The sequence below is a fragment of the Dipodomys spectabilis genome, unplaced genomic scaffold (assembly GCF_019054845.1).
Source record: "Dipodomys spectabilis isolate Male_0828 unplaced genomic scaffold, ASM1905484v1 ptg000012l, whole genome shotgun sequence".
Lineage (NCBI taxonomy): Eukaryota > Metazoa > Chordata > Mammalia > Rodentia > Heteromyidae > Dipodomys > Dipodomys spectabilis.
Window position 1 is genome coordinate 6,139,323 of NW_024870689.1, and position 17,041 is coordinate 6,156,363.

General features: G+C 36.1%; 1 pseudogene; it reads right to left on the reverse strand.

Moving 5' to 3' along the window:
- Window positions 1–840: 840 nt before the first annotated feature.
- LOC122095007 lies at window positions 841–953 on the reverse strand (annotated as a pseudogene).
- Window positions 954–17,041: the final 16,088 nt, after the last annotated feature.

Consider the following 17,041-nt stretch of genomic DNA (forward strand, 5'->3'; position numbering starts at 1 on the left):
AGTACATTTCCTAACAAGTATTGTTACCTCCTCCTTTATTGTTTCCCTACCATCCCTTCCCTCCACCTCCACAAGTCCATTAACCTCCTCCCTTTCCCCACCTCAATTGTAAAGTTCACTTTACAACATAGTGTCTTGTGCATCTCATTGTTACAATGGGTCAACCTGTATCCCTATTTAAGGATTTTGTTTTTTTCCTTCCCCTCAGAAAATTAGAGGAAAATATATACAAGAAGAAGGCACACAAACTTCCAATACAGTGAAAACAGGTGTTATAGCATGGGGGAGGAACATATAAAGAAACAAAAACAAAAACAACACACTGCACGTTATAAGTACATGAGAAACGATATCAAGAAAAAAAAAAACCACTTGTGTCCCTAACTTGGGGTTCATTTCCCTTAACATAATCTTTTTTTTTTTTTTTAGCTTTTTTTTGTTTGTTTTGGTCGGTCATGGGGCTTGAACTCTGGGCCTGGGCGCTGATCCTCAGCTCTTCAGCTCAAGGCTAGCGCTCTACCACTTGAGCTACAGTGCCACTTCTGGTTTCCTGGTGGTTTATTTTAGATAGGAGTCTCATGGTCTCTCCTGCCCGGGCTGGCTTTGAACCACGATCCTCAGATCTCAGCCTCCTGAGTAGCTAGGATTACAGCCGTGAGCCACCAGCGCCCGGCCCTTAACATAAACTTATCTGGTCATATACACATAACTTTTGACCTTTTCTGCTTATCCCAGACATATATTAGTTATTGAAAATTAGAGAAACCATGGGACCTATGTTTCTTTGGACTTGGCTTACTTCACACAATAATTTTTTTTTCCAAGTCTTTCCATTTCCTAACAAATTGGGCGATGGAATGCTTCAGGAATTTGCCTGTCATCCTTGGGCAGGGGCCATGCTAATCTTCTCTGTATCATTCCAATGTTAGTATATGTGATGCTGAATTGAGCACAGAATATTTTTATATATAAATTGTAATTGATTTTTTAAACTAGACAAATAAAAAAAAGTAAGTTTAAAAGAATTGTTGTGAAATTTGAGTACCATGTACTTCTTAGATAAGTACACATTTAAGAATAAAGTCAAGATTTACATGTCAAAAACAAAATAAATCCAGATATTTGTTGTTCAAGAGATGTGTAGGAGGAGGAAATCAATTATTCTATGCAAAGGACCTGTCATTATGAACACTGCAGCAAGTGTTAAGGTTTGCTAAAAGTTTTAATGTTTTAAATATATTTACTTTTGGATATTTGCTTATATATGCCAAAACTGGGACTGTATGACAGGTCATAATACTTTTCTATAAAGTATTTAAGATTTATGGTAGCAGATAAGTACTACTAAGTATGTACATTTCAGAGTTTATAGAAACTTTACTAATGAGAAGTTGCAAAGTCTTTGTGTAAAGCAGAATAAAGAGTTGACTATGTTAACTACACAGTTTCTATTAAAACTGTAGGCCTTCCTTACTTTATATGTTAGTGAGGAACAAATGATGATATAAGCCATATACAAATTATGAGATGAACTATAAATGGTAATCTTAGTGGGTGACTTTAAACACTACTCATAGTCTATAAAATTCTTGTTGAACATCATAATCTTAGCCAGTGTTAAATGTAAAGAAATATGACAATAATAAAATCTAATTTGTAGTACACTTCAAATACTGAAAACACTGGTAATTGTTTTGTTTTTTATTTTATTATTCGTTAATATTTAATTATTGGTTTTCTTTATTTGTAGCATTGTTTTCCTTGTTGTAATATAATAGAACTTTTTGTAAGTTGTCATTAAGAGGTACTTTGAGAAGGTTACTGGGATGGCCACACCGTTTTTTATAGGTGCATGTGAATTTATAAAGAGGAAAATTAAGAACAAAATATATATTTAAAAAATGATTAAGTAGAGTCTGATTCAGGAGTGTTGATATATGTCCACACCTAAAATATTAGCCCTAGGCTGAAGCAGAGTTATTACAGAGTTGAGGTCACAAAAGTGAGACACTGTGTTTTGTTTTGTGTTTTATTTTTATTTTGTTGGTCATGGGGCTGGAACTCTGGGGACTGGGTGCTGTCCCTCAGCTCAAGGCTAGTGATACTACTTGAGCCACAGCACCACTTCCATCTTTTTCTGCTGTTATGATGCTGAGAAATCAAACCCAAGGCCTCATGCATGCAAGGCAGGCACTCTACCATTGAGCCACCTTCCCAGTACCTGAAAGACTGGGTTTTAAAAAATCATCTAAAAACATTTGCTTTTTGCTTTAGATTATATAATGAAATATATGAGTATTTTTGATGTTTTTGTGCATTGTCATACTTCTAAATTTATACTAACTTTACCCACTTTATCCTTGTCAAAGTCATGAAATATCTGTGGGAGTTTGCTTCTGTGAAGATTGTTTTTGCATTTATAATTTCTTCTGAGTTATTTTTATTTTTTATCAAAATCACTTTATATTTCATGTTGATGCATATTTACTCAGAGAAAGGGATATAGAGGATTTAGTTTACCAAGTGAACATTAAAATTAGAGCTCAATAATAAGACAAGATGTAAACATAAAGGGGATCCAAATAGGGAAAGAAGAAATAAAACTCTCCCTCTTTGCACATGACATGATCTTGTATTTAAAGAATCCCATAGACTCCACTACCAAATTACTCAAGCTGATTCAAAACTTTGGCAAAGTAACAAGATATAAAATTAACCCCCCAAAATCAATGGCTTTTCTGTATGCCAACAATGAGAAAAGTGTGGCTGAATTTAGGAAAGTAACTCCATTTGCAATAGCCCCTCAAAAAATAAAATACCTAGGAATTAACTTAACTAAAGAAGTGAAGGACCTCTATGATGAAAACTTTAAAATCTTGAAAAAGGAAATCAACACAGAACTTAAAATGGCAAAACCTCCCATGCTCCTGGATTGGAAAGATCAACATCGTGAAAATGGCAATACTTCCCAAGGCTATCTACAAATTCAATGCAATACCTATCAAAATTCCAACCTCATTCTTCAAGGAAAAAGAAGAGGCAATCCAAAAATTCATATGGAACAATAAAAGACCCGAATAGCAAAAACGCTCCTCAATGGAAAGAACACTGCTGGTGGAATATCAATACCAAATTTCAAACCCTACTATAAAGCCATAGTAATCAAAACAGCTTGGTACTGGCATAAGAACAGACCTTAGGACCAATGGAATAGAATTGAAAACCCAGAAATGAACCTACAGACCTATAGCCAACTAATCTTCGATAAGGGAGCTAAAATAATAGAATGGAAGAAAGACAGCCTCTTCAGTAAATGGTGCTGGCAAAATTCGTTAACTACTTGTAGAAGACTAAAACTAGATCCTTATATATCACACTGCACCAGAATCAACTCCAAATCGATCAAAGACCTCGGAGTCAAAGCAGACACTCTGAAAACCTTACAGGATGGAATAGGAGAAACCCTAGGCCTCCTTGGCTCAGGCCGAAGTTTTCTTAATAGAGACCCGGAAACACAACAAATCAAAGAAAGGTTGGACAAATGGGATTGCATGAAGTTGCAGAGCTTCTGCATGGCAAAGGACATAACTAGCCAGATCAATAGAAAGCCCACGGATTGGGAGAAGATCTTTACTAGCCATACAACGGACAAGGGTCTCATATCTAAAATATACTTGGAACTCAAAAAATTAAATCCCCCAACAATAAATCCTCAAAGAAACAACTGCCCAATAAATAAGTGGGCTAAAGACTTGAAGAGAAACTTCTCTGAAGAAGAAAGAAGGATGGCCAATAGACACATGAAGAAATGCTCAACCTCCCTAGCCATAAAAGAAATGCAAATCAAAACAACATTGAAATACCACCTCACCCCAGTTAGATTGGCTATAATCAAGAACTCTAACAACAACAGATGCTTGAGTGGATGTGGACAGAAGGGAACCTTACTTCATTGTTGGTGGGAGTGTAAACTTGTTCAACCACTTTGGAAAGTAGTATGGAGGTTCCTCAAAAGACTCCACATAGAATTCCCCTATGACCCAGCAATCCCACTTTTGGGCATTTAACCAAATGTTCACAAACAAGACCACACTAAAGCTACCAGCACAACTATGTTTATTGCAGCATTATTTACCATAGCTAAGACATGGAACCAACCCTGATGCCCCTCAGTAGATAAATGGATCAAGAAAATGTGGTATATATACACAATGGAATTCTATGCCTCGATCAGAAAGAATGACATTTCCCCATTTGTTAGGAAATGGAAAGGCTTGGAAAAAATTATATTAAGTGAAGCAAGCCAAGCCCAAAGAAACATAGGTCCCATGGTTTCCCTTATTTGCAATATCTAGTATATGTATGAGTCAAGCAGGAAAGATCAGATAATGTAATGTTAGGAAAATGAATCCTTAGATATGTATTTAAATATTTTTTTTCTTTCATGCATTTGTTTCTAACTCATTTATAAGATTATTTCTTTGTAACTTTGTATGTCCCTCCCCCACAGTATAACCCCTGCTTTCCCTATATTTGATGTCGGTATAATTTGTGGAGGAGATGGGGAAAAACTCGTCGTTGAAGGATACAGGTAGACCCAATGCAACTATGAGCAGTACAAGTTGTCATGTCAAAAACGAACTTTACAAATTTGGTGCGGGGGGGTGGGGATTGGGTTGGGGGGCAAGGGGAGGCTGGGAAGGGATGTGAAGGGTAAACAAAGGAGGAGGCTGCAATGCTTGATAAGAAATGTACTCATTATCTTGCCCATGTAATTGTAACCCCTCTGTACAGTATGTTCACAAAAAATAAAAATAAAAATTTAAAAAAATAAAATAAAATAAAATTAGAGCTCAAAAATAAAAATCAGCTTCTGAAACTAAGGTTCAATGCCTTGCATCCTTGGATCAGCTAGAGGATCAATCCAGGCTTCAGACTTAAAGTGGGCAGCTGAGGGAGTATAGTGGGTAGGACTTTTTGAGTTCCCCTTTCAGGATATAAGATTTAAAACACACACATGCAAGCAAATATTCATAACAAGTTTTTGTTTGGAGAAGTGCACATTATGGAGCTCCATAATGAAAATCATACATTATTTAATAGTGTTCTCAGACCTTTGTCAACATTCTCCCAATGGATTATCAGAAGCAGGTCCTTAGATCATTTTTCTTGGGTTCCTTAGGCCTAGAATTCTTATTCCCCATTTCAGCAGGTCTGTTGTGATTTCAGTTTTTCGTGCACGTAATCCTCCCTTTTGTAAGTTTCTTGTGCACCCTTCTCATATTTAACTCTCCCGTTACTGGAGATTTCTCAACAATGGATTCCTCCAGCTCGCCCATTTTTATTCTTGGGCCAGAGAATGAAAACACACATCGAGACTCAACTTCTCTTTGTGCTTAAGACACACTCAGCCCAGAAAAATCCCCAACCAACCAGGTAGTATGCTCTAGTCCAATTTTTCCTCTCATGGGTGATGCATGACATTACTTTTTATTGAGGTGCTTCCTTGGGCCCTTTCCTGAAATTGCTGATACACTTTCCATCCTTTACCACAACGGATGGTGTTTAACCCAACCTTGAGCTATCTCAACAACTCAGGATATGTCTTCTCCTGAGGGTCTCCCTACATCCCCCTTGCATAACATGGATCCTGGACTAGTCCCCACATTGTTGGGAATACTCCCCTACTGTAACCCAATATCCCAAGAAGGACCACCAATTTGAAAGGAACTTAGCATGGCAATGTTTAGTTCTGTTAAAAAGCATGTTATTGACAGAAAGCAACCACTATGAGTAGGAAGTCTGCCCAGGTTATACCCCTAATGAGTTACTACTTCTGCTATTGATCACAAGTTGTGTTCACAATCTTGCTCTATTGGCTCTTTTGAAGCTCAGCTGGTTATTTTGAAAGGGGTTAAAAATATCAGAGCAATCCACTAAACCAGGACACCCAGGCCAGAAATTGTTAGAAAATTCTTACTCAGCTTGTGCTTTATGAGTTAAACTATTCCTCAAGTCCCTAGAACGATTTTAGTAACAGGATATACTTTAGTTATATAGCTTTTTGGAAGATGATTATGCTTATTCAATACTTTCCCTTATTTCCATCATTTTCAGAGAAAAAGAATATTCTAACTCTTACACAGTCCATTCCCAGACAGAATTTATTAAAAGCAGCTCCCTTTTTGGAATGGAGGCTTATGAGCTTCCAGGTGAAAACACCTTATTTGCATATTGCCTTGGTTCCCTTAGGAAACTCGCCTCAGCAAGTGGTTATGAAACCAACAGCTATGTGTGGCTGCTTCATTATAAAGAACCTGTCTGTACTTGTGTTCCTACTGCTAATAGAAAGAGGAAAGACTGCTCTCTGGAAGCACGTAGCTATGGATTTAAGCACACTTACTGAACTCTGAGCACAGAGCACAGATTGAGCTGCAGGATTTTAAGAGCCATAGATGAATCAGTCAGATACCAGCTGCTTGGCTGACCACAGGGCACACTTTTGATGCCACATTTCTGAGGTAAAGCAGTTCTAAGCTGACAAGACACTATGGTAAGAAGAAACCTGAGGGGGAATTCTTGGTGGGAAGGAGAAGGTGAAAGTTTGGATTTAGGTTTTAGAAAATGCAAGCCACTTTCTGAATTGCTTGAGGCTGCGAGCAGATCATCGTATTTTCTAGCTCTCTAGATGCAGAGTATGAGAACACTTCCCACATATCACACTCAATCCCTCCTGCTTAGCAGTCTTCAATTCCCTCTTATAGCAGTCAAGCAATTTTTAAGAAAGCAAAATTCAGCGAACCTGATTAGCTTGTGAAGAAAACATATCCTCTGGCTTTAGAATAGATCAATTTCTATCTCAGAATAAGAGGAAGAAAAGAAACCACATTCTACAGAATGTAACACCTTAAACATGCTTGTTTACTGCATGAACTTTTCATTAGATTCATACAAGAAAAAAAAGAAATGAGAATTTCTGGAGCCTTTGTTAGCCTAATATCAAGTTCTTGTTGTTTTTTATTTGTTTGTTTGTTTTGTTTTTTCCTAATACTTCAGAGATTCTAGTTAGAAGAATTGAAAAAATACAGATATTAGCCTGGTTCAGATTAATCTGAAACCACAGCAACTAAGTTATCAAATTCTAAATCTAGTCTCAAAGCTGAAAGTCAAGGCTTCCCTCCCCGCAACATCTTCAGAATAGCAGTATTGTCTAAGTCTCGGGTTTGTTTTCTTTAAAGAATTAGAGAGCAGAACAGTTTTTAAAGCAGTTGTTCTTCAAAGCGAAAAGAGAGCAGTGCAACAGTCTCTTCCTCAAAGCAAAAACAAAGCAGTGAAACAGACTCCCCAGCGAAAAGAAGGACATAGTGTCTCATAATTGGTTTCCTAGTCTCAGAGCATGAGTATGGAATTTTTCCTTCTTGGATGCCCCATCTCAGAGCACAAGCACAGAAAACACTTTTGATTGGATGGGAAGTAGAGGGACACTCCCTAGACCATAGTCAGAAAAAGCCATGTGTTAGCACCTAAAGCTTCATGTGAAAAGGGTGTGTAATATTTGCTGCATCATTCATCCTCACCATGTTGGAGCCAGTTCCAACCATTACCTTTTATCCATAACTACTCAGATATAGTGATTTAACTCCCTCTGAGTGTCACATAAGCACTTGTTACTCACAGGGCACTGTACATTGTAATGTCCCACCAACACTATGTTGACAGAGAAATTAGATTTCTAAATTGCTGTTTTGAAGAAGCAAAGCCCTCTGACTTAAACTTGCACACTTAACTTAAAATTTATTGTCTTTTTTCAATTCTATTAGCATTACCTACTTAAATAAGTGTATCTTTCATTTTGATATATCCACATAGGCATACAATGTACCATGATTATGCTTAACCCCTTCATAATTCTCTCCAAAGTTTTATTAATCATTTTAAGAATACAACATAGTAGTAATAAGTACATTTACAATATTGTACAATCTCAATATCCACACTCTTTACATCCTCCAAGATTCAAATTCTTTATTCATTAAAACAATTTTCCACCTCTCCTCTGCTTCAAGGTATACATCAAGTATGATTTTGCTTCCTGTCTCTATCAATTAGACTGTTCTATGTAACTACTGATATAAGTAGAATCATGTAATACTTGATCTTTTTATGACTGGCTTATTTCACTTAGCAGTGTTCCAAAATTTCATCCATAATATAGCATATGTCACAACATAATTCTTTTTTTTTTTTTTTTTTTGGGTCCGGTCGTGGGGCCTGAACTCTGGGCCTGGGCGCTGTCCCTCAGCTCTTCATCTCAAGGCTAGCACTCTACCACTTGAGCCACAGCGCCACTTCCGGCTTTTTTCTTTTTGCTTATGTGGTGCTGAGGAATCAAACCTAGAGCCTCACGCATGCAAGGCAAGCGCTCTACCACTGAGCCACCTTCCCAGCCCCATAATTCTTTTTAAAGTTGAAATAATATGCCACTGTATGTTTAAACCACATTTGCTTTAGCTATTCATTTGTTGATGGCCACTGGATTGCCTCCATGTTTTGAGTATTGTACAAAATGACTATGAGGGCACAAGATCTCTTCCAGACCTTGCTTTTAGATGTTTAAAGTATATGCCCAGAAATGGAATCACTGGATCACATGAAAACTCTCTTTTCTTTCTTTTTTTTTAAATTTTTTTGTCATGGGTCTTGAACTCAGGGCCAAGTCACTGTCCCTGAACTTTCCCTCAAGGCTAGAGTACTACCACTTTAAAACACAGATCCACTTCCAGTTTTCTGCCCAGGCTGGCTATGAACCGTGATCCTTGGATTTCAGCCTCCTGTCCTGAGTGGTTAGGATTACAGGTATGAATAATCCTGTTTTCAATTGTTTGAAAAGATGCCATTCTGTTTCCCATAGAACGGTTCCAATTTTACCACACTTTTGGCAGTATTGTTACTTTATTTTTTGTAGTTATCCTACCTAATTCATATGAAGTGGTAATTTTCTTCATTATTTTGACTTACACTTTCGTGGTGATTAGTGATGTTAAACACCTTCTTCGTGGGCTTGTTAACACTTTGTCTTCTCTGGAGAAACATCTGAGTTCTTTGCACATTGTAAAGTCAGGTTGTGTGTCGTTGCAATGATGTTTTTTATATATTCTTGATGTGAACCACTTATCAAATATATACGTGCAATAACTTTATCCCATTCTGTGTTGCTTTTTTGGACACTGTTGATTGCAACCTTTGGTGCATTCTGATTTATGTTTTCCTATAATGAATGACCCTTCATTGATGTCAGTTTCCAGTATGTCTTCTGGTCCTGTAACTACGAACCATCATATTGATTTGGACTCCTGCTAGGGTAACAGTGAAGTAAAGCTACATAATTTTGCTCTGGTCACCTACCTACTGCCACTTTTGTATCTCTCTCCATTATCTTTTCGTAAAGGCCTTGGGGCATATCCACAACTTATTTGGTCCTTAAAAACCTGTAGAATTACAGGCCTTAAATTTAGTTTTAATGGAAATATGTGACGTCAAATTTCTTTTTTTTCCTTTTTGCACATTTTTGATTGTAAGAATACTGTTCAAAGGGGTTACAGTTACGTGACAAGGTACATTTCCTATCAAGCATTTTTGCCTCCTCCAGGCAAATAAGATGAAAATTGAGAGCTTCGTAATATAGAAGGACACCAAAACTCTAGGTATATATTTTTCTTCATATGAGTATTTAGAATTGTGTGATGCTAGAGATATAACCTACTTGCAAGTTAATAATGAACTTGTCACACTTTAATGGATGCTAGAAGATTTATGATGCTCTTGGGTCAGAGACAAAAAGGACTTAATTTTTACAGTAATAGTGAAAGCCAGTGAGATATGTGTGTATGTGTATATTTATATATTACCAGTGTAGCTCCCATCCCTCAGTGCCACTGAGTGAAGTAAAGATAGCCATGTGGAGCCTATACAAACAATGGGTTCTGAGTTTGAGCAACTTCAATCTTTCTAATGAGCAATAGGCATGTTTGAACTTTACTCTGGAGAATGACAATAGCTTAGAAAAAGCTTGCAAATATACTATGGAATATAGAGCAGCTAGTGTTCACTTGAAGATATGAAAACACTTGAGTCTGCCGTGGAATTGTTTTTTTTCTTTTGTTTCTTGAATGTTCCTAGCTACTAAGACCAATATATATTTCTCCTAATAAACGTTTAGCTCCCCTTAAAAAGGAGGCATGACAATTTGTTGAGAATACTTATTATTTTTCTAGCCCTAAGCCCTCAGTCCTTTCTAGAATACAATTCAACAAAATAAATAGATGGAATTCAAATTTAACACATCTAGAAGCTTTTTTCTTAGAGGCATTTCTTAATGTAGGTGTGGAAGAAATTAAGGAAAAAATAGGCTCACAAATATATATTATGAAGATATTCTATGTATTTTAACAGTAATAAAAGATTACATTTCTGTTTTTTAGTGTGTGAATATTTACATAGTATGTACAGAGTGCCAACGTTTATGCCAGGGCCTATCATGGAATAGAATGTAGCAAATTTTCTCTATATTGTTTGTATATTTATAGAATTCACCTGTCTGACTTCTCTCCCATTTTGATAAAAAAGAGCACCTGTTTGATTGAAATACAATCATTAATTTTCTACCTTCAGGATTCCACACACTTTGCTGTCTACTAAATATAGAAAAGATTCATGCATAACCCTCATCTTCAAGGAGCAATTTTCAGTATCCCAAGTAGCTTGTGTTTATCTCCCACCCCTTTCCTCCCAGCTGTCAATCTAGGTGAGTGATGGCTGAATTCTATAAGACAGGAAAACTCAGATAATTCACAGGCATTCAGTTAGTATCTAATGGAAAATTCTTCACTTGGATTATATTTTATCATCATCTTTGTGAGAACTTCAGCTTCCTTATTTGGAAACTGAGCTGTTCAGTTAAAAGTGAGTAAATGAATCTTATTATTTAAAATTTCATTTAACTGAAATTGGAAGAATTAATTTTTCAGACACTATTCACATTTAAGATTCATTAGCCACATATAGCCAGTGGCTAGTCTGTTAGACAATGCATATATAGAATATTTCCATTATCACAGATGTTTCTGTTAGAACTGTTTTAGAGCATGTTTTAGTTTGTTAAGGCATGGTCCATGTTCATAAACTATATATGCTCCGTAGGTGATACTCAGACTGAAGATCCAACCAGAAAGGCTAGACACCCATGAAGTTAAGATATAGGTATAAATTGTTCTACATAGGCACACTTATTTGTGAGGAGGAAGAGGATCAAACAGTCAACGTCAGCAGAATCAACCCTCTCAACTCCAGGAAAGAATAGGTAAAAATTTTAGCAGTTCTTTGCAGCTTTGCTTCTGTGATTGAAATTGACTGTGGTATTCTCAATGGTGATTTTGTTGGAAAATATAAATGTGTAATTATCACATTAGCTCAGTGAAGAATTAGAGTTTGTGCTTTGTAAATGTAATTTGATATTTATATGTGACATTTCAATTTCTCCTGGTATCAATACACCACAAATATCTTTATATGGTTTCTGAGTTGTTTCTTTCGTTAATTTTGTTGTTCTTACAGCAGACATTTTAGAAATTAGTGGAAAAGTTAAGACTTTCATGTGTTTTGCAATCCCATTATTTCTCCGTAAGCTTAATAAAAAATGGGAATCTAAGAACTATGTGAAGAAATTGTATCTCCAATCACCTGTTCACTTTCATTAATTACTAGACCAAAGGGAACTGGCTCCCCAGAATCTCACCTTCAGAATTCAAGAATGAGGTGGGAATAAGGCAAGGAAAGAGAGACATAGTAATTTGCACTGAAGTTACTGTGCTGTCACAATGAACACTTGTTCTCATGCAACCTTTTTGAATCCCACAGTTAGCTTTTTTGTGGTTTTTATTAGTATGACAAAGATGACTGACTTTCCCAGATTTACAGTTGGAAGTGTGTGGGACACATTCCTTTATCTATGAAATCTTCCTTAAAATTGTGCATCATTCACTTTGGGTCTCAGTGCCTTTTCCATCCTTATCACAAGTATGTATTTCTACAAATGGAGACGTTGGTTCATCATTTGTCTTTAAATGATTAAATTATGTGGATTTGCTATAGAAGGAAGGTATTATGGGTAGGACCCTTTGGTCCATGTTGACATTTCTTTATGGAATTCTTTTACGGTCCTTACTCATGGACTCATGTGTAAGTAATTCTCCCCATATTCCAGTATACTCCAGTAGAGTGGGGCAACACATTAGAAATTTAAAACATGCCTATAACTCTTTTAAAGTATACTTTTAAATATAATGATATAAATAAAAGCTTTTGTTTTGTTTTTATTTTTTATTTTAATATTATTGTCAAGGTGATGTACAGAGGGGTTACAGTTACATAAGTAAGGTAGTGATAACATTTCTTATCAAACTTGTTACCCTCTCCCTCATTTTTCTTCCTCTTTCCTTCATTCTCTCAATCCCTCCAAAGTTGTACAGATCATGTCCAACATATTGTTACATTTGATTTCCTTTAATTAAATGTTTGTGATGTTCCCATCCTGGAACTCCACAATGTAAACACTGGAACACCACGGTTAGACCCCTCTGCCATGCATATATGCATATGCATATTTTCCTAAAATTTGGGGTCATATATTTGTTTGATTATTCATTTGTTTATTGCCCAAACTGGAACTTGAATCCAGGGCCTACACACTGTTCTCTGCTTTTTTTTTTTTTCCCACAGCACTAGCCACAGGCCCATTTCTGTCATTTTGGTGGTTAAATGGATATTCCTCTGGTGGCTGGCTTTGAACCATAATATTCAAATCTCACCCTTGTGAGTAGGTAAGATACAGGTGTGAGCCTACTTTATAAGTTGACTTTTCAGCTCATTATATCATTCATATATTTCCTATCCTTAGAAATTTCATACTGTTCTAAGAACATCACTTACAATGATTGCATGGGAGTCCAGTGCTTATAAATTCCATAATTAATTAAACTGTCCCTAACACTGAAAATTTTGTTGTCTCCAAAATATTAAATGCATCATTAAAGTTCATTTGGATTTTTCATTCTAGTATTTATTTTTTATAATTAGATAAGTATCTGCTAGTTGTTAGAAAGAACCAAAATTTCTTGTTACATAATGATCTATCTTAACTTGGCTCATTTAAAACAGTACGTTACCCCTCCCCATACAGTTTATATTTTTCCCAGCATGCAGTTCCAGTTTTGTAACTTTTACACACCTTACCCATTATAATGCTTTTGTCGAAAATCCCTCTTGTTATCATCCAGTTTTTGTAAAAACATTTTCCATGTATTTCATTAATAGGAAGGCATATTTAACTAATACCAACTCAACGTCATCATTTCCACGTGTATTAGCATTTTAACCTGGACCAGAACTTGATTCTAACAATATTTTATTTTAATGGAAGAATCAGAGTATCAAACGGAAGGCTGAGGGTTCCCTTATGAACAAATTTTATCATTCATTGCTTATTTTTGTTTTTGAATTTAAAAGTTAAAGATTACTAGCTCACATATCCTCTGTTGTCACTGCATTTGATTCCAGTTCTCTACATCATGTATATACATTTTTCTAATTTGGGAAGGGGAAGGGAAACAACAAAATGCTGAAACAAGGATACAGGTTGACCAATTGTAACAATGAGAAGTACAATAAACTATGTTGAAAACTAACTTCACAACTTCAGGGTAGGGGGAAGGAGGAGTTGGGGAAGTAAGGAGGGAAGGAAATGTAGGGGGAAAACAGAGGATGGGGTAACAATGCTCAACAGGAAATGTACTCATTACCATGCTGTAACTGAACCCTGTAACCCCTCTATACAGTTTCTTTACAATAAAAATATTTTTAAAAAGATTACCAGCTAATATTTCCATGGTTAACTTGCTATGCAACTTAAATGTTTCATATAGCTGAAAATGGGAAACCAAAATAAAGCAACTTTATATATATATATATATATATATATATATATATATATATATTGCTGTAACACTGAGATGCCAAATCCAGTGCCAAGTGCACAAGAACCCAGAGTACAGCCATTAATCTCTAGAATTCTGAGTTGTTTTCTTTGGCTGGAAATCTCTTTAGTGTATTATGCACAATATGCAGAAATGTCCTGAAAAAATACTCATGGATAAAAACAATTCTACATGATCAGGAAAATTTGCACCATGTCAAAAAGTGGAAAATAAGACGAGAAAAATTCTATTCCTGTTTATATAAAAGCTAGGATTGGACATGGATCTACCAGTAGACTGAAGAAGAGAAACAATTATTTAAGTGAGTTGTTATTGTAAATGTAATAATATAATGATATACATAGTAAAATAGAACCTGATAATGAGCCATGAACTCTGCCTGGGGAGTTCAAGAAAATCTTTATTGCTCAGTATCTTGATACATAGGAAGGGAGAAAACAAATATTCTGTAAAATGAAGAAAATCTTATGAAGTGCAGAAATCTCTAAATATTATGATCAAGGCACGTAAAGTATCAGGAACAAGGTACCAGTTAATTGAAGAGTGAAATTGGAGCGATTGAAATGACCATATTGCTTGGTATTATGGAACTTCCTTAATATGCACAGGGCCCTGAGTTCAATCCCCAGCACTAAAAAGGAAGGAAAGAAAGAAACCAAGAAAGATTTGCAAGGTGGGGTCTATAGTTCTCTTTCTTTGATGAGTCCCTGCCTGGTTTTGGGATAAGGGTTATGATGGCTTCATAGAATGAGTTCGGTTGTGAACTTTCTCGTTCAATTTCATTGAAGAGTTGGAGGAGTATTTGTGTGAGCTGTGCTTTGAATGCCTTGTAGAATTCTGCTGTAAAACCATCTGGTCCTGGGCTTTTCTTAGATGGGAGGACTCTAATTGCTGTTTCTACGTCAATACTTGATATGGGCCTGTTAAAATGATTTAACTCATCTTGGTTTAGTTTCAGCATGTCAATATTTGCTAGGAAAAGGTCCATTTCTGCTATGTTCTCAAATTTATTAGTATAAAGTTTTGAGAAGTATTCCCTTATAATGTTCTGAATCTTGGTTGTTTCTCTGGTGATGTTTCTATTCTAATCTCTGAGTTTTTTTGGGGGGTTGTACTCTTGTTTTTCTGATAAGGTTTGCTAAGGGTCTGTCAATTTTGTTAATTTTTTAGAAGAACCAACTCATTTTTTGTTGATACTTTCTATGGTTTTTTGTGGATTCTAATTTATTTAATTCTGATTTAATTTTAATTATTTCTTTCCTTCTACTGGATTGGGGTTTATATTGCTGCTCTTATTTAAGGAGGGTCAGATGCCTTATTAAACTGTTGGTTTCAGATCTTTCCACTTTGTTGATGTAGGAACTCAGAGCTATAAAATTGCCCCTGAGTACTGCCTTTGCTGTGTCCCAGAGGAGCTGGTAATTTGTGTGTTCATTTTTGTTGAATATCATGAACATTTGAATATCCTTTCTAATATCTTCCATGACCCACTCGTGATTCAGTAGTGTGTTGTTCAGCCTCCATGTGTTACAGGACTTTCTTTGGTGGCTTTTGGTGGTGAGTTCTAATTTTATTCCCTTGTAGTCTGAGAGGTATAAGTTCAATGCTTTTGAATTTGGACAAGTTTGCTTTGTGGCCTAAAATGTGGACTATTTTGGAAAATGTTCCATGTGTTGCTGAGAAAAACGTGTATTCTTATGCTGCTGGGTGAAATATTCAGTAGATGTCTGTTAAAACTGGTTGATCTATGCAGTTGATTAGATTTGTGATTTCTCGAGTTGATCTATCTAGTGGGGAAACTGGTGTGTTAAAGTCCCCAACAATTAATGTCTTTGGATCTATGTGGGATATGAGGAAAAGTAGTGTTTCTTGGATAAATTTGGGTGCTCCTTTGTTTGGTGAATAGGTATTTACAATTGTAATATTCTCATGGAGGAGAGGTCCCTTAATTATTAGTATGTAGTGACCTTCTTTATCACTTCTTACTAATTCTAATTTGAAGTCTATTTTACCTGATATTAGGATTGCAACTCCCGCCTGTTTATGGGGGCCGTTTGCTTTGGTTCCAGCCTTTCATGTTGAAAATGTTGTTTTTATGGGCAAGATGTGACTCCTGAAGGGAATAGATAGAAGGATCTTGCTTTTTAATCCAACTGGGCAGTCTATGTTGCTTAATTGGAGAGTTAAGTCCGTTAATGTTGACAGATAGGACTGAGAGGTATTTGGGAGTTTCTGCCATTTTGTGCACATTCTTGGGGGCTGCAGCAACTGGGTTCTTCCTATGGTTCTTAGATGCTCAGTTTGTGTGTGATTTCTTGGCCTTTATTGTGGTCTTGTTGGTTTTCTCTGTGTAGAAAATCATTAAGAATCTTTTGTAGGGCTGGTTTGGTGGATATATATTGTTTCAGTTGTTCTTTGGTATGGAAGGTTTTTAGTTTACCTTCGGTTATGAAGGAGAGTAACCTGGGTACAGTATTCTTGGTTGATAGTTGTTTGTCTGTAGTGCATGGCATACATCATTCCAGGTTCTTCTTGCTTTGATTGTCTTTGATGAGAAATTTGAGGTGATTCTAATTGGTTTCCCCTTATAGGTGATTCATCTTTTCTCCTTGACAGCTTTAAGGATCTTTTCATTGGTCTGAATTGATCCATTGTGGATTATAATGTGACAGTGGGATGTCCTATTCTGGTCTGGTCTATTTGGAGTCCTAAAACTTATTGTATCTGAATAAGTCTATCTTTTTTCATGTTTGGGAAGTTCTCTGCTAGGATTCTGTTAAACAAATTTCCTAGACCATTAACTTGTTTTTAAGTGCTCCTCTACACCCATTATCCTCAGATTAGGCCTTCTGATGGTGTCTTCCAAATGTTGAATAGATCTATCATATTTCTTGGATTTGTCTTGGATGGTTATATGTTTTTTCTCTATAATATCCATGCTGTCTTCAATCCTGGAGATTCAATCTTCTGCAAGTTCTAACCTACTATCA